The following is a 17,409-nucleotide window of genomic DNA, read 5'->3' as shown; positions in this document are numbered from 1 at the left end:
AATGTCAAATTTAATTTATTCTATGGTTTATCTCATAAATCACTTGCTAATTTTTTGCATATAACATATTGCGTTTGTCACACCTTTATAAAAGTTTAGCTACTGTTAACCTGTTTCAGCACACCTCTGAAAGAACATTTTCAGATCTTCAGATTAAAGAAAATGTTAATTGCAAATTTAAAAGGGCCAGTATTAATAAAAGATTAAGAAAAACATGAAAAGGTGACTCATTGTAAAGAAACTATTAAATAATCCATATAGAAAAAAAAAAGACCTGAAATTCAATCAGTTATTCATAATCTTTGGTAAGCAGATGGAAGGGCATGTGGACACAAGACAGGCAGAAAATTAGGTATGATTTGGTCAAGTGATAGAGTGGTGAAACCACCAATGTACTTTTGCGTTGCTCTAACAGAAGCATGGCTTCCTGGAGTGGAGAGATGATCGTTGCTGTGGAAGCATCACCTTGTGTGATCAGAGGAAAGTGGCAAACACAAGTGCAGATTACAAGTTGTGTATGTGGCATTTCCATTTCCTCTGATGAAAATTGAATGTGCTTATCACAGGAAAGACTCTAACCCAGAATTAGGGGACTGGGAGGATGCATTTAAAAGGAAAAGCTAGAAGAGATAATCAGCAATTACTGTGATAGACATTACAAACACAAATTACACTGTTGAGAGTTATATGAAGTATTACATATCTTTACACATGGGCTAAATTAGAGGAAAAAAATCCTTTGGCTATATTTTCGGAAAATTTCCCTTGAACTTCCTTGATCTGTTGAGGTTGCATATATAAGTAACTGTGCTGTGATGTTGATAAAAGGTCTAAAATATGTTTGCACAGGAAACTTTCATTTCAGTATTTTCCAAATCCTGAGTGCTTAGCTTTGTGTACTTCAATATTTTCTAGACTATTCTTAAAAAAAAGTAAAAAATCTATCACATGAAATTCAGACAGAACATCGTAAAGGTATGGTCTTCCCTCTAGCCTGGCTTTCCAGTGAGTGAGTATTTGAACCTGTCTCTCTATATTCTTCAGCTACTACAGATTGGTTCCAGCTGTTAACCTGGGCAAAGTTGGCTCAGATGTGCTGTTGCAGAGTAAAAATGCAGTTCCACAGTGGCCTATAGGATTCTCACTCTAATCAACATTTTTGAGAAATTTTCTTGAAAGAGTCAAAACAAGTCTCTATTCAGCATGTATGAATTGTGACATTTGCTGAAGATTGAGCAATATTTTGAAAGTGTACTAAGTTAAAATGGCTTTTTCCAGAGGCAGTTTATGTCATATAATTGCATTTAAAAAATTCCCCAGCGCAAATTTGAAGGCCTTCCAAGCAGACATTTCTCAAAGAAAAACTTGTAAGAATTTGTTAATGTGGGCAAACCAAAATACTGTCCTTTAGTCCCATTCTTGGAAATGCCTAGCTGTTCTGCATGAAATCAAAATAAAAGTGGTTGATACAAACATGAAAACTTTTAGTACAGGTTGTAGAGTTCAATAAAATTAAAAAAGTAGTGAGGTACCAGCTGAGTTTGTATCATGCTTTAATTACCTTCTCATTTATAAGATAAGTAGTTGTTTCATCTCATATAATTCTGACATCTTCCAGCCATTAAATTCCATTCTTGCCTGTGGCTCCTGGGGTCTGTTAGACATAGAGCATGAAGTGGCATTGGTTCCACTCACTTGTTTTTCATTATCCCTTAGAAACTGAAAGTTGTTCCTGAAGAAGAATGAAGGTCAAATTGTTTAATTAAAAGAAGATTTAATTTTTTTTTTTAAATAGGGATGGAGACCGAGAACAGTCTGCAAGACATATTGAGCTCCAAAGAGTTTCACTTTAATCTAGTTTAGATTTAATTTAGTTTTAATTGCCCTGAATACCAAACTTATCTTAGAAGTCTAGAAAGTACTTTATTTTTCTTCTTGTCTCTTTTAGCTTCCTAACGTTACATTTCCCTAGCTCTCTTTCATCAACTAAATCTCATATAAGCTATCTGTAGTTCAGGTATCTGTATTCTTCATGCTCTCATTGAATTTATTTGTTCGGAGTCTGTGATCCTTTTTTATGCCAAAGATAGGGCACAGTATTTGTCACTTCAGTCAAACTGAAAAGATAATATCAGAATTTGAACAATATGTTGTTGGATCACGCATGCTATTTGGGAAGAAATGTACAGTATCTCTTCTCTCTATGCTAATGGTTGTTTCTGTCCTTTGTAGTTTATAACAACTTCTCCTCCTCCAGCTCTACCTGAAAACATTTTTTATTGTATTTTTTTAAGAAAAGCATTTCAAATATCTCTTTGTTGTGTCTTACACCTTAATTAGCCTAAAATGTCAAGGTGCCAAGATGTTAGTTTGCATGTCAATTGCTTCTTACTAGTGTAGCAGAAAAAATCAAGCTCAGTTTCTACAGCAACAGGAATATGTTTTTAGTAGTATTCTCTTGTTATAGGGTTCTAACATTTACATATTTTAATATAATATGTAAATAAGTGTAAATAGTACAAAGACTTTTTTTTTTAACCAATGTGTTGAAGGGCTGGGTGCCTGGAAATACTTGTTGGACTTTTTTTCATATGGTTCAGTAAAACATACTGTCTTTTGCTTGCCTTCTTTCTGTGGGGGAGATTGAAAAGGATAATGCAAACCGTAAAAAACTTGCACAATATCATCCATTGCAAGGGGTGATGTGTCAATGGTAGTTTGCTGTGGAGGTTTTTTTGTAAGAAGAAGATGAAAGACAGACAGATGTTTGATGAAACAGTTAATGAAAAAGAATGATGCTTGGAACAGTTGATAAAACAACTGCCAAAGGGGCATGTCCTATTGATGGATGGTTTATCTCGTTCAAGTAAACTATATTGCAGGTAATAAATACTGGCAAACAGTAATGGCCATCTAAACAAAAGGTTTAGAAATTACGATACCTCTGGTTAACCTTAACAGAGGAACATTTGCTTGATTTTGACAGAATCTCATTATGGGTAAATAAAGATCTTTCAGGGAAGATCAAATTTATCTAATGAAAGTTTTTTGTGGGACAAGGTATTTAAATTCTGATAGTTTTGGTAAATAAAGTCCAATTAATTTTTTTCCCAGCATTGCTATTGTTTCTGAAATCCAGCCATGGCAATGGCCAAATAAAATGATTGGAAAAAATTGGATGAACATGTTTTTTCTTTAAGATTAATGTAGGAAAAGGGAATAAAAATTATCTGCAGGAAAGCATGATAAAAAGTCTCCTGCGGGGTTTTTCCTTGTTTTTCTTTTTCCCCAGATTACCTTTTTTTTTTTTTTAAACTTGCTGATACAAATACTTCAAAAATATAGGGACAGACACATTCTGTTGTTCTTAAAAATTCTCGAAGGAAATCAATGACACCCTGGACCAGCAAAAAACTCTGCCCCAGATTTTTCCCCTTAGGCATATAATGCAATATAAAGTGAAAATCTATGGAAAAAGTGGATGTCTGATGTTTTACCTCTGTGTTTTCTGTGCTTGTTATTTGGATGCTGGGCATGTTTCAGTCACTGTTTTTGTCTGCTACGGTCCAAGTTTCAGGTCCTGGATGTGTTGCAATTGTAGAAATCTTCCTAGGCAACCCATGCTTAGCTTGGAAAGTAGGTTGTTTGGAAAAAGGGACAGAAAGAGAACCATTTTCATGACTCTTGCTATATATGGCCTTCTTTGGCACCATATTCATAAATAAATGTGCTTTCCTTGGGAGGATACAATTCTGTTTTGGAAAATAACAACAAAGATCCAGAAGAAAAAAAGTAATGATGAAGTACCCCTGGGAAAATTCAGTGATGGAGGTGGCAGGTGAAAACTTAGAATTGTATTAGGGTTCCTCCTGTGAGTCCGAAGGTCCTTACTCCTGCCTTCTCCCCTGCATGCTTTGCTCCTATGTGGTAAGGCATGTCTCCTTACACTGGGTGCATCATCCTCTAATACCAAGCATCCTCCACATACCCATCTGGAATATCTATCAATGGGTAATGAAAAGCATCTGAGATATTAAACTGGAGGCATTAGGGCAGATGCCTTTCTTCAGCCATTAAAAATAGAAGTTTGAGAGTTCCTTCCAACCTTCTGATTTCTCATGAAATGTCTGGGTTTGCTTCCCATTACAGAGAGGGTGCCAGGTTAGAAGGATTTTAAGCTGGACTCAATATGGCAATTTTTGTTCTTAATGGGAAAATTTTTAACATAATGAGTTGGTTGTTTATCAGTTACAGAAAATATCACCTGGAGGGTATCCTGAAGTTATTTCCCAGAAGGAAACACTCTTTCCCCAAAATAGATTATGAGTTCAGACAGACCTCTGCTTATCCTGGGTAATGTTAGGCAAGAAACCAACATGCTGACACAACAGCATCCTGCTTAGTATGTAACATTCTCCAGGCAACCAGCAGCTCTGCCTTGGTTATACTGAGTAGTGCTCCCACATGTCTCAGAAGTCATTTACATGCCGCAGTGCAAGTGAGGTGTCCGATGAAAGCATCTGCTTGTGAAGTGTGTGTTTCAAGAACTTTTTAAATGGTTAGATCTAGACAAGTGTGAGGATCCAGCGAGGAGAAAATTATTTTCCTGCTAAATCAAGGACTGCAAGATTTTTGTGGCAGATAATAGTTCAATTTCCCAGGTAAAACAGGGTCTAATTTCTGTGATAGCAGCAAGCAGCTTTGAAGACATGACAGGCAAGGTGTGGTTGCTTTGACTAAGAGCACAGGTCTTGATGTTTTAGGTGAGAAAATGCTTGGCCGTGATTCATCTTGGGTATTAGCTCATTTTAAGAAACATGCACAGCCTCTGGGACTACCAACCATCTGGATTCAGATGATCAGGCTCTGAGGGCCATCAAAGTTGCCTCTCGCACACATACAGTGTACGCAGCAGGAGCAGCTTCCACGCTATGGCTTGGTTCATCTCTGCTTCTAGACATCTTATGCTGTATGAGATTTATTTCCATGCCAAAGCCACTCAGAGCCTGTACAGCCAGCTCACTCTTCCCTCCAGCAATGTCACCACCTTCCTTGAAGTGCCTGTGATTGTCGGCAATCTGCCCACTTGTTTGTAGTGCATGGCTGGTCTGATGACAACTGACCTCCTTCAGGGTTGGCAGCAGGCTTTGGGAGCTCACACAGAGAAGTTCTGCATCGTCCTGGAAGTGTCTATGCCTGCAGAGGGTCCGTGCTATCATGTTATCTGGGGGGGGATGCTATACCTTGCAGAGCTAGAGCTGCAGGCACAAGTTGCTATTGCCTGAGGGCCTTCATGATGGGGAGGAACAACTTTCCCGCTAAGAGGAGAAAGATGCAACATCAAGGCTTTGGAAAAAGGGGCCTTCAGTGAAGAGGCCTTGTGCAGGATGAACAGAGCCACAGGTGGATTGGACCACTCGCACGTCGTGGCCTTTAAGTCGTGCAGCAGAGCGGAGGCATTGTGAGTGGAGCAGCTGAAGATCGTCCAGGAGCGCTGGGCTCAGTGGATGCTCAGGATGCTCAGGCAATGTCCACTTCTTCACCTAAGTGGGGAATGCCGGAGCAATCCCAGGAGAGAAGTAGCACAAATAGGTTTGGAGAAGAATCAGAAAAAGGATTTTCTTACAAAAGTGAGACAGATTATGGGGTTGCTTAATTGGGCTTCTACATTATGAATAAAAGTGGCTAAATAATTTTCTCTCATAATGATTCCCTGCTGAAAAAGAGCCTTTACCTCAAGAACTGCTTTTGAGATTAGCCAGATTTTCCAAGGAAACCTCTCTGAAGCCAGGGGTTATTTTTTTTTCCTATGGAATGAACCCCAAATAATGATTTTGCACAACTGGAAAGTCTTCCAGTAAAACACTGTAGTCTGTGCACATATCCATGCCACACGCAAAGATTGCACTGAGCAATTACCAGTGTATGTGCTGCTTTAAGATTAACAAAACAGCATGAAATATGTGTGTGGGTCTCTTGGGGGGTGGTGGTGGCTAACTGATGATGTACCAAGTGTTTAAAACTCCTGGGGTGAGGACTGATTGCTCTGCACAAATATTCCCTGCCAGATTCACTTTATGTATTGCATTAACTGATGGTTGATTTATTTGCCAAATGAAGTATCAGTTTTATTTACCAAATATAATATGTAAATCTCTCTGGTAGCATCAGTTTATTGGGCATGGTTTTACTGACTTGTGCGGGTTGCTTGCTGCTTCATTATGCTTGAAGAAAACTTTTGAGTATGGCTACTACTTCTTATTTCTTCACAATTAAGTGGACAATAACTAGTGGTTAAATAAACAGTGTCATTAAACCCATGCATTTACACTAACACAAATTTAATACCAATGAACTGGAGATTGCTGGTTCTTTACAAAAAGGAAATTAGCTGTCTTAACCATCAAAATGCTATCTGAAAAATGAAAGTAAAAACAAATGCAGGCAGCTGTAATGGTAGAAACAGAACAGAACAGAATAGAATAGAATATTTTCAGTTGGAAGGGACCTACAATGATCATCTAGTCCAACTGCCTGACCACTTCAGGGCTGACCAAAAGTTAAAGCATGGTGTTAAGGGCATTGTCGAAAGGTCTCTTAAACACTGACAGGCTTGGGGCATCGACCGCCTCCCTAGGAAGCCTGTTCCAGTGTTTGACCACCCTCTCAGTAAAGAAGTGCTTCCTAATGTCCAGTCTAAACCTCCCCTGGCGCAGCTTTGAACCGTTCCCACCTGTTCTATCACTGGGTACCAGGGAGAAGAGATCAGCACCTCCCTCTCCACTTCCCCTCCTCAGGAAGCTGCAGAGAGCAATGAGGTCGCCCCTCAGCCTCCTGTTCTCCAAACTAGGCAAACCCAAAGTCCTCAGCTGCTCCTCACAGGACATGCCTTCCAGCCCTTTCACCAGCTTTGTTGCCCTCCTCTGGACGCATTCAAGGACCTTCACATACCTGCTGCCTGCAGTGCCTGTATTGTTTCCCTTCCTTTTTAATCCCTTTCTGTACTTACCGTGGCAGATCTCCCCATGAGGCATCTGTTTGGTGTTTAGTTACTGCAGTCTCCCTATTTATTCAAAGAAGAGCAGTAGCTGCCGCCCAAGGGCAGTTGAGATCACCTGGCTCTGGGATCATCTCAGGGAGTTCCTCTCTTCATCTTTCTGTCGACGAGGCCCAGGATGATGGGATTTCCAGCGTAGGCATGCCATTTAGGTGGGATGGGTCTAGATCCTCTGTCACATTGCATGGGAGCTGAGAGAAGGAAGGCTGCTTTCCTCCCTGCTTGCTGGCGCTACTGACAGCTCCATGTCTTGAAGAGTTGGTGGACTGGGAAACCCTAAGGGCGAGGGATTTGACAAGGTCCTTACTCTGGCTGGGCAGTTGGAGGAGTTGCCGACTGAAGTCATGTACACTTGTCTCTGTGCTAGAAATTACAGAAATCCCACAGAGGGGTGCAGTGCTGCAGAAATCAATGTGTAGACTTCACATGGAGCACGCAGAGTCCATTGCTGGTGCTTGTCTCTGTATGAAATGCCGCAGAGGAGCCTGTTTGGACATCAGTTTGAGAAGTAGTCTGGTAAAGTTAGCTCTGTTGAAATAACCAGATTAAATGCTAAGAACTCTGTCTACGTGACAATAGTTTTCGGTGTCACTTCCCAGAAAGAGAGAAAGACATCCTGCTGAACAGGCTCTTCTGTGTTCTCTGTGGACTGAGATGCAGTAATTGTGGTTGCATGCTAAGGACCTTTTGCAAAAGTCTCCTCTCCCTCCTTCTTTCAGTGAAGCTGGTCTTCTTCCTGTGAAGCAGGTCTCCTGTAAGAAGCACATCATGGAAGCAAATGAATTTAGTGTCTAGTGCATGACTGGCAAAGGACAAGAGGAAGAGAAGTTATTAATAAATCAACTCTGTCCCTACCCTTTCTATATATCTGCATGAAATGAAAGGCTTTGAGTCATAAAGATACTTCCCTCTCTGGCATCTAAGCCATGAAAAGGGGGAAAAGATGCTTTCCCAGTTTTCAGGGATCATAGGACCCTTTTCAGTGGTGGAAAAAACACTGCCATCTTGAAAAGCTTTCTTAAATCCTGTGAGAAAGAAGCAGCAACCCAGAGGACATCGCATGAGGTACCAACCTGCTGCTGTACCAGCAACAGCTAACCAGAATAGAGAGTTCTCTGCCAGCAAGTAAGGCTTGTTCATGGTGGGGTGTGCTTACCTTTGCCATTTACTCTGTGCAGGCAGATCCCACAGAAGAATGAATAGGGCCAGACAGACATTTATTTCTGACAGAAAGGTATGTATCTTTTACATACATCAGCCATGCCAAGCTGTCTTGTTCTGCCAATGTGTTATTATTGTACGAGCTGAACTGAGAGGTAGATTTCCCTCTTCTTTCTTTTGCCTTCACCTAGCTCCGCCTGTAACCCTGCAGGTGTGTACATCCATTCTTTCAGGTCTCTCATTTGTGAGAATTTCTCTTCTCTATTTAGAAGAATAGTACTAACTCAAGACTGCCTTCTCTTTGGCAACTTTGAAAAATACCTGGTTATAAGACTTTTTTGGCCCGTGCAGAAAGTAGCAAGAAGAGGTGTTACTCTGTCTATGAAATACACTATATCCCATCGTATTCCATATAATTTTATAACTATTCTCAAATACCAAATTCTAAATAAAATGTTTTTTCTTTAGTGTCACTTTGCCATGTTGCATAAGTGTAAAAGTTTGTGAAAGAAAACCAGTAAAGTTTCTCACAAACTGTGATACTGAATTATACTTTCCAAAGAATTCCTAGTAGGAATATTAGGAAGTTTTACCTTCACAAAAGTTTGTATTGGATTTGTGTGGCAAGGTTTTGGTAGCAGGGGGGCTGCAGGGGTGGTTTCTGTGAGAAGCTGCTAGAAACTTCCCCCATGTCCAATAGAGCCAGTGCCAGCCGACTGCAAGACAGACTCACCGCTGGCCGAGGCTGAGCCCATCAGCAACAGTGGTAGTGCCTCTGTTAAGAAGGGGGGAAAAAAACCTGCATGGCGGCAGCTGGAGGAGAGGAGTGAGAAGATGAGAGAAACAACCCTGCAGACACCAAGGTCAGTGAAGAAGGAAGGGGAGGAGGTGCTCCAGGCGCCAGAGCAGAGATTCCCCTGCAGCCCATGGTGAAGACCATGGTGAGGCAGGCTGTCCCCCTGCAGCCCATGGAGGTCCATGGTGGAGCAGATATCCACCTGCAGCCCGTGGAGGACCCCACGCCGGAGCAGGTGGATGCCTGAAGGATGCTGTGACCCCGTGGGAAGCCTGTGCTGGAGCAGGCTCCTGGCAGGACCTGTGGCCCCGTGGAGAGAGGAGCCCATGCTGGAGCAGGTTTGCTGGCAGGACTTGTGACCCCATGGGGGACCCACGCTGGAGCAGTCTGTTCCTGAAGGACTGCACCCCGTGGAAGGGACCCATGCTGGAGCAGTTCGTGAAGAACTGTAGCCCATGGGAAAGACTCACATTGGAGAAGTTTGTAGAGGACTGTCTCCCGTGGGAGCGACCCCATGCTGGAGCAGGGGAAGAGTGTGAGGAGTCCTCCCCGTGAGGAGGAAGGAGCAGCAGAAACAACATGTGATGAACTGACCCAAACCCCCGTTCCCTGTCCCCCTGCACCACTCGGGGGGAGGAGGTAGAGAATTCAGGAGTGAAGTCAAGCCTGGGAAGAAGAAAGGTGTGGGGGGAAGTTCTTTTTAAGATTTGGTCTTATTTCTCATTACCCCCCTCTGATTTGATTGGTAATAAATTAATTTCCCCAAGTCGAGTCTGTTTTGCCCGTGATGGTAATTGGTGAGTGATCTCCCTGTCCTTATCTTGACCTATGAGCCTTTTGTTATATTTTTCCTCCCCTGTCCAGCTGAGGAGGGGGAGTGATAGAGCGGCTTTGGTGGGCACCTGGCATCCAGCCAGGGTGAACGCACCACAACCTGTAGTGTTTTTCCTGAAGTTAAACTGGTATTCAGTTAGTGCGTCATGCTCCTTGCTGGTTTTGACCCTGTAGGGCAGGAGTCCCACTGAAGTCACATGAGACCAGAGAGGTGCAGTCTGTTGCAGTATTAGTTGCATTTTGTTTCCCCTCTGAAATTAAATATAAAGACTTACCCTCAACAGTGCTTAAAAGGTAATATGAACATATGTTGAAATTAGCAGGTCCTTCTAACAGGCTTTCAGATCAACCATTTCCCCCGAGTTTTACGTTATTCTACTCAATGCCAAGGAAAGTTTTCTTTTGCTGTGTTATGTTGTAAAAACCTCTTCTGTAACATAAAAATGAAATGTGTATGTCCACAAAGTTCATGTAAATCCGTTTGCTCTGGTTATTCTAGTTTGGTTCTTGTGTACACCTATTTCATGTGTAAAAATATAATTTAAAGTGTTCCTTATACTATATCTCTGCATGACTGAAATTGTCAAAGCGGCTAGTCACCAGAAGCACCTCTGTTCTGAATACTTTTTAAATAATAAGGCTTTGAAGCTTTTCTCTCCAGAGCTGTTTAAAAATGTCAAGAGAAATGTTATTCTATCACTTTAGCTGTAGCAGTCACTATCTCAGATAAAATATATGGTTCTATTTTGCTGTCATTTGGATCATTTGATTGGATATATTTTGCAATTTTCCTTTTAATTGGAATTTCTGCTTATTCTTCATGAGAATTATCGTGCACCTCACCTCATAATTTCCAAAGTAATGTGTATCAGTGTTTTGTTGGCTGGCGTTATGATACTGAAAATCCTTTGAATTCTTCTTTTAACAGTAGTTGAATCACCAGAGGCATTTCCTCTGAGTGTAAAAATGGAATTACTAATCAAACTGAGTAAAGTTTAAAAAAAGTAAACAGTATTAAAAATGAATGATGTCTCACTGCATAAAAATCATACCCATAAATAGAATATTTTAGCTGTTCGTTAAGATTCTTTTCTTCTTTGCCTGCTGTTCATTTGAAGCAGCTGAGAGTAAGTATCTGTGAGATGAAACGCAGTTCAGGTTACTCTCAGCTGTTAAAAAAGGAAGACAGGTCAAATGAGAGGCAGCCCCCCTGCTCCTGCCCTTTGCCCCGATTAGACAGACCCAGCCGGGATAACTGTCGGGGAGTGATCTGGGATGTCAAAGCCTACGGGCTGGTGAAACGCCTAAAGCGTGCTTTGTGACTGCTTGGTGTTACGTTTGTCATTTATACGGAGGCACTGCAAGGGCAAAATGAATGTTAAAAGCGAACTGGTCGGCTATGATAGCGCTTCCTGACTATTTAAAATATCGAATCACAAAATAATTCAGCTGGGAAGGGGTCTCTGAAGACCACCTAGTCCAACGGCCTGCTCAAAGCAAGACCGACTTCCAAGTTAGACCGGGTGGCTGATACGTGGGTAAATGTGTATAAATATGGCTCAGGGGAGAATTAGCTTTAGCTGGGTTGAAACAGGCCTGGACTAGAAAAAAAAAAGGTTTTATAAACTAACATGAGCATTTAAAGCTTTTCTGGTAAAAACTGCCTTTTCTTCATGAAGGTCTGTATGCTTATTCCATGCCGACAAGACCTGGTCTTTTTGATGCCACCGTAACGCTACCTCCCCTAATGAAACACATCCTCGGTGAAGGAGCTTCCTCTGGGATGGTGCCAGCATACGCTGCATTCTCCGTCCTACTAACTGTCCTCCACAGTCCCCAAGCACACCGTGTCTCTGTCAATCACCCTGATTATAATTTTGAACTCTGCTGCACAGAAGTCACAATGTCCCAGAAGCGGCCGCTCCCGCTCTTAAAAATTGCTAATTATGGAAGTGTCCCTTTTCCCATTATCTCACAGCTGCAAGCAGAAAGCACAAAAATTAGGCTAAAATGTAAAGCAGGGGAGGGGATGCTCGATCCTTCCTTGGAAAAAGGATGGGAGGGGGCGAAAGAAAAGAGATCAGGGAATCCTGCGTCACTTGAGGGGATGGGGGGAAATGGTGTGGAGGGTCCCAGGTCACCTGGGTGGCTTGGGGCCATATGCAGTGTGCCTATGGGTGGAGGCTCCCAGGTCACCTGGACTGACTGCTGAGGCACGGGCTTGCAGGTGTACCCAATGTATCACTTGCGGGCATGCTTTGAAACTTTGCTTCTTCTCATGTCATTGAAATTAGCTGCATTTTTGGCCCAAATTTTTAATAGTCAAATGTTATGCAGGGGACTGGATTTCCTCAGACCTCAGAGAAGGTATTTTAGCAGCTTTGCTTTAGACTCTATCCTGAACTCAGTGTAAACAATTTTCTAATGTAAACAAAATCTTGATTTTAAGGGCTCAAACTGTTTCAGTGACATCCTGCTAGTGACTCCCGGTCAAAAAAGAAACTGATTTTGCACTGCGGACAATTCTGTGGCACCAAATTTTGTGCAGCAGTACAGCCTGATGGAAGCAAAAACATGAGGAAATGGTCGCAGCAGAATTGCCTTATCTTTAAAAGAAATTTCTGTATCACAAAGAGACTCCCCTTTTGACTTGGAGCTGGCAGAGCAGCTTTATATTCCCTTGTCACAGGTCGGCTGTCACGGGTGTGCAGTCAGGGAGGCGAGGAGCAGCAGGGTGTGCGTCATCCCTACTATTTTTGACCGCAGAAGTAGCCGCTAGTGGCCCAGGGTGGCTAAATTTATGTTAGGACTGCCTGGAGATGGCATGTGGCGTAACCACTGCATTGTTTTACCTTGTGTTGAGCCCCTTCCCTGGGGACTTGGCTGTCCAGGACCCGGCTTGGATATGGCTCATCTGTGCAGCCTCGGCTCGGGCTCCCACCGAAATCGCCAAGCTGCGAGTAAAATCATGCGACATAACGAAGGCAAAATTGCAGACGGAGGTAGGGCTGTCGAGACCAATTCAGGAGGAAAAAAGAGCAACATGAAAAGGTATAAAATCCTAAATGAAAACTGTAGTGAGGAGGTGGTAGGTCAGCAGCATGGAGCAGCAGGGCCGACCCTTCCCCACCTGCTTGACGCCTGCCGGGCCAGCAAAGGCTCCTTAGGGGTCTTATCGGGGCGGGGGGGGGGGGGGGGGGGAGCACACCAATGCCTGGTAATTCATTAAACCCCAGCTATCTTTTGTGTGTATTCACCAAAAAATGGCCGCTTGGGGGATACCCAACTAAGCTGTGTGTACCTTGCTGGCAGAGCCTCTTGGCACGTGGCTGGGTAAGGTGACCCAGAGAGAGCTGGCTGTACCCTGAAGAATGACAAAAAGAGTCCACAAATACACATGACACCAGCTATGTTTTTTCATGCCTGCAGCTCTGTCTAAAGGCTAACGTATAGTGAGATACAAGCCTGTCCTGCCCGGCAGCCACCGGACTTGGTCAGCCTCGGAGGAAAGCACTGACGACATTTTCTAAAGTGGCACCATGCCTTCTTCATGCCACTGGAGAACTGTTCCCAAAGCAGGGCTGGACTTTCAAGGCTCAAGCAAGAACGGAGATGCTCTTAAAGCCAAGGGGAAAAAGCATAAGAAACGGAGCAAATACAGTCCTTCATCTTGTACTAGTTCCATGTGTAGATGCTACAGGTTTTTTTCCATCTTAACCATTGCTTTTAATACTGATGAACATTAAAAAAAAAAAAAAGACTCAAAAACCTGACAGATTTATCCTTCCAGAATTTGTTTTGAGTAGTTATCAATTTTTTAATTCATTTTATTTTTACTTTATTGCGATCCTTAGCACTGTGTTCTATGGTTTAACTGCATGTTGTATGAAAAGTTGCTCCCTCTTTCGTGTTTAAATCAGCTCCTTACTAACTTCACTGGAAACTCTTGCACCAGGAAAGGCGATGCAAAATCTTTCCATCTTCACCTCCCTTTCACCATTCATGATGTTAGAAACCTGCAGTGTATTCCTCCTAACATATGCCTTAACTTTGTATTTTTCCAAGAAATAGTAAAAATACCTTTAATTTTTTTTTTTTTTTGATGTTACGCTTTCTAAAGAAGGAAGAAAGAACTGCAGCCCATGATTGTGGTTCTTTCTTTCTTTGATGATCCATCTGTAGTTTAATATGATAACTACTGATAACTACTAATGAGAGACTAAGATATTGTGCTTAAAAAAAGGATACCTGTTTCAAGTCAGGTACAGACACATGCAGAAGGATTGTTGGGCAGGATATTTTATTGTAAAAACCATCCTTTTTATTTACAACATGGAGGCTTTCAAAAGTGATCCTAAATGTCACTGGTCATGAAAAAACACAAGTGGGCCTTGTGTGATAAAAAGAGGTGCATGATTTCTAGGTGTATACAAATTTTTGTGAAATGTATCTGAAGAATATTTATATAGATATGCAGTGTTCTCAATACCGAGTAAAGATGCAGCATTAACAATAGGTGATAGGGCTGAGCAATATTATATTATTCAAGGCACCTCCTTGAAAATGCATCAGCTAGGTATATAAGTTTCAGAAAAAGAAGTAAGTCTTCCAATTCTTAATGCTGACTGAAAAACAAATGAAAAAAAGTTGCATTCTGAGTAGGAATCAAAGTGTTTTCTTATGAATTATCAGTACTTTATGGAAGGCTTAAGTAAAAATTCAATGTTGCTCCCATAGCTTGTGGCTGTAGACACCTATGAATTGCTGAAGTACTTCTCTATTGACAGAATGACTCTTCTTTAGTGACCAGCTGAGAAAATATACTTCATCTTTCACTTTCTCTATTGATACTACACAAAGATTAACTAGAAAATTATGTTCCACTCCCACCTAGTGGCAAATAAAACATGCACGGTATAATTTTTTTCTTTTTTTAAAGGACTACAGGAATTTGTGTTGCCCTTCCTAGAAATGACTGCATGGAGACAGTGGTTTTACTGCAGCTTTGCTTGTGGCAGAGATCAGCTCTTAGTTGCTTAAAAATTACATACAAACAACTTCTAAATTAAAGTAAACCTACTTGAGTCAGTAAAAATGAAAACCAAAAACATGATTCTGTACCTGTAACTGGGCAGTTTTTGTACAAAAGAAAATTAAGACAAATTTAGGCCAGGGTTTTACAACTTAGCTTTATTTTTCACTTTTAATGTGTGCAGTTAATAATAGGATGAGACTGTAAGATGACAGGTCATGTACATAAAAAAAATGAGTAGCAATTTGTTTGGCTTTAAAATAGTCCACATAGAGTGTGTTCCACCAGCAGCACTTAGCAGAACCCCAAGCTGGCCGAAGCTGCCAGTAGCTGCTTGGGTCCTTGCTTGGTGGTCGAGTCCAGCTCAGACAGCGGGTCTGGGGACAGGGGTTACCAAATACCATGGGACTACATTCAGCCACTGGGGCTTCCACAGCCCTGAAGACATCATGGATGGGATGTAGCTCCTGGTTGATGCCTCAACGTAGGAGTCTATAATCTTGCCATTTGCCTGTAGAGTTGGCATAGACTAGTGCTGCAGAGTCAGCTTTCATTAAAGACCATTCCTAGCACTGTGGTTGCAAAGCAAATCTACTGGAGCTGTTTTTCTAGAAATAGACTGATGCAACTCTGAGACTAGAATTAAGATGTATAAAGACATGTTAATTAGCTTGTTTGATAACTACATCATCTTGGAAGCACAGAATCATAAAATTATATGGTTGGGAATGGCTCCAAGAGGTTGTATAGTCTATTCCTGTGCCAAGAAGTACCACCTCCTGTATCAGCAACATTCCTTGACAGGTAGTAATACAACATAGTCTTTAATATCTCAAAAGTTGGATCTTCCACATTCCTGCTACAGCTTATTCCATCCTTCTGTATTCTCAGTGTTAGAAGGTTTTTTTTCTATTATCCAATGGGAATCTTCTTTGTTGCAGTTGAAGCCCGTTCATTCCTGTATTCCCTGTAGACAGCCCTGTCCCCAGTTTGGGAGTTTCTTGAGTGGAGGTTGTCTTCTCTCCAGACTGAACAACGTCTGTTCATTCAGTCTTTCCTCATAGGTCATGTTTTCTAGATTCTGATAGCTGTCCTCTGGACTTTCTCAGAACTAACCAGTGTGGGTAGGCCAGGTGGGTCATTTAATATTTTTATGGGTTATACTCCTGTTGTTACAACCCAGTAGGATATATAAGTTTTGGCAACAGCATGACATCATTGACTTCTGTTCTGCTTATGATTCACTGAAATATCTGATCTTTCTTTGCAGACATGCTATCTAGTCCTGTAATGCAACTCATTATTCCTGCTTAGGTGTAGACTTTTGTATTTTTCTTTGCTGTATCATATGCTATTTTAGAAAAAGTTTCTTTAGTTTATCAGTTACTTTGAATTCTAACCCTGTCCTAAAGCTTATTTGCTTCTTTTCTTTTTTTTTTAATTTGCAGGTTTGATAGGAATATACTCTTTTCCATCAGCCAGTAATGGATAGTGCTATGTCTAAGACAGCCCTGCAGAAACATATTTTCATTCAGTTTCACTGTTGGTCCATGATAGTTTCTTTTTGAATAGTTTTCCAATTACTTTTGCTCTTCTCCTACAGTAATTTCATCTGTAGTTTACTTATGAGAATTCCCTTTTCCAAGTCCAGCTGCGTGACATCAGCTATTTCTCCTCTACCCAAAGAAGGAAACTATTTTAGATTAATATTCGTCCTTGACAAATCCACATTGATTGTTACTTACCTCCTTGGTTTATAGATGCTTAAAGTTGGGTTGTTTGTTTCAGTGGTTTGGGGAACTGAAGACAACTAGCTATCCTTCTGTATTTACTCTTGGTTTTGTCTCCTTTTAAAGCTAAGTGCTACAGTCTCCCTTTCAAGTTTTACAGTAACTCATCTGTCCTCCAAGTGTGCTCAAAGATTGCTAATGTCAGTTTGTTTAATCCACTAGGATAGTATTCATGAGGCCTGACTGATTTGAAAAAACACTTTTCTTATTTAAATGCTTTCTAACCTGTCTTTTCTCTATTCTAAACAGTGTTTTGTCACTTTTTTTGGTTCATTAGCTAATTGATTTCTGGTTTTGTGTGAAGACAAATACAGAAAGGCATTTGGTCTCTCCTGGTGTCATCTGCCAATAGATTGTCTTTCCAGTCAAGCAACAGATCGACATTTTTCTTTGTCATCTTATTGCTACTTGATATCCCTACATATTGATTTCTTGTTACCTTTGAAATCCCTCATCTGCTTGCATCCCCTCTTTCCCCCCCCCCACCTTGGGCATTTCTGATTTTCCCCCTAATTGCTTATGCTATTATTTTATATACACCCCGATCAATCTGACCTAGTTCCCATGGCTGTGTGCTTATTTCCTGCACTAGATATCATTGGAAAGACCGTAAGACAGCTAAACTGATTTCTCATTGCAGCTCCTGTCCTCCCTGTACATTGGGAAAACTGTCACTTGCAAATTAGCATCTGTACCCTGACAAGGTTTCCAAGAGTCCTTTTTCTCTTTATATTTGAGA

This window comes from Gymnogyps californianus, chromosome 1 (genome assembly GCF_018139145.2).
Source record: "Gymnogyps californianus isolate 813 chromosome 1, ASM1813914v2, whole genome shotgun sequence".
In the NCBI taxonomy this organism is placed as follows: Eukaryota; Metazoa; Chordata; class Aves; order Accipitriformes; family Cathartidae; genus Gymnogyps; species Gymnogyps californianus.
Note: the sequence above shows the minus strand (reverse complement) of the source record.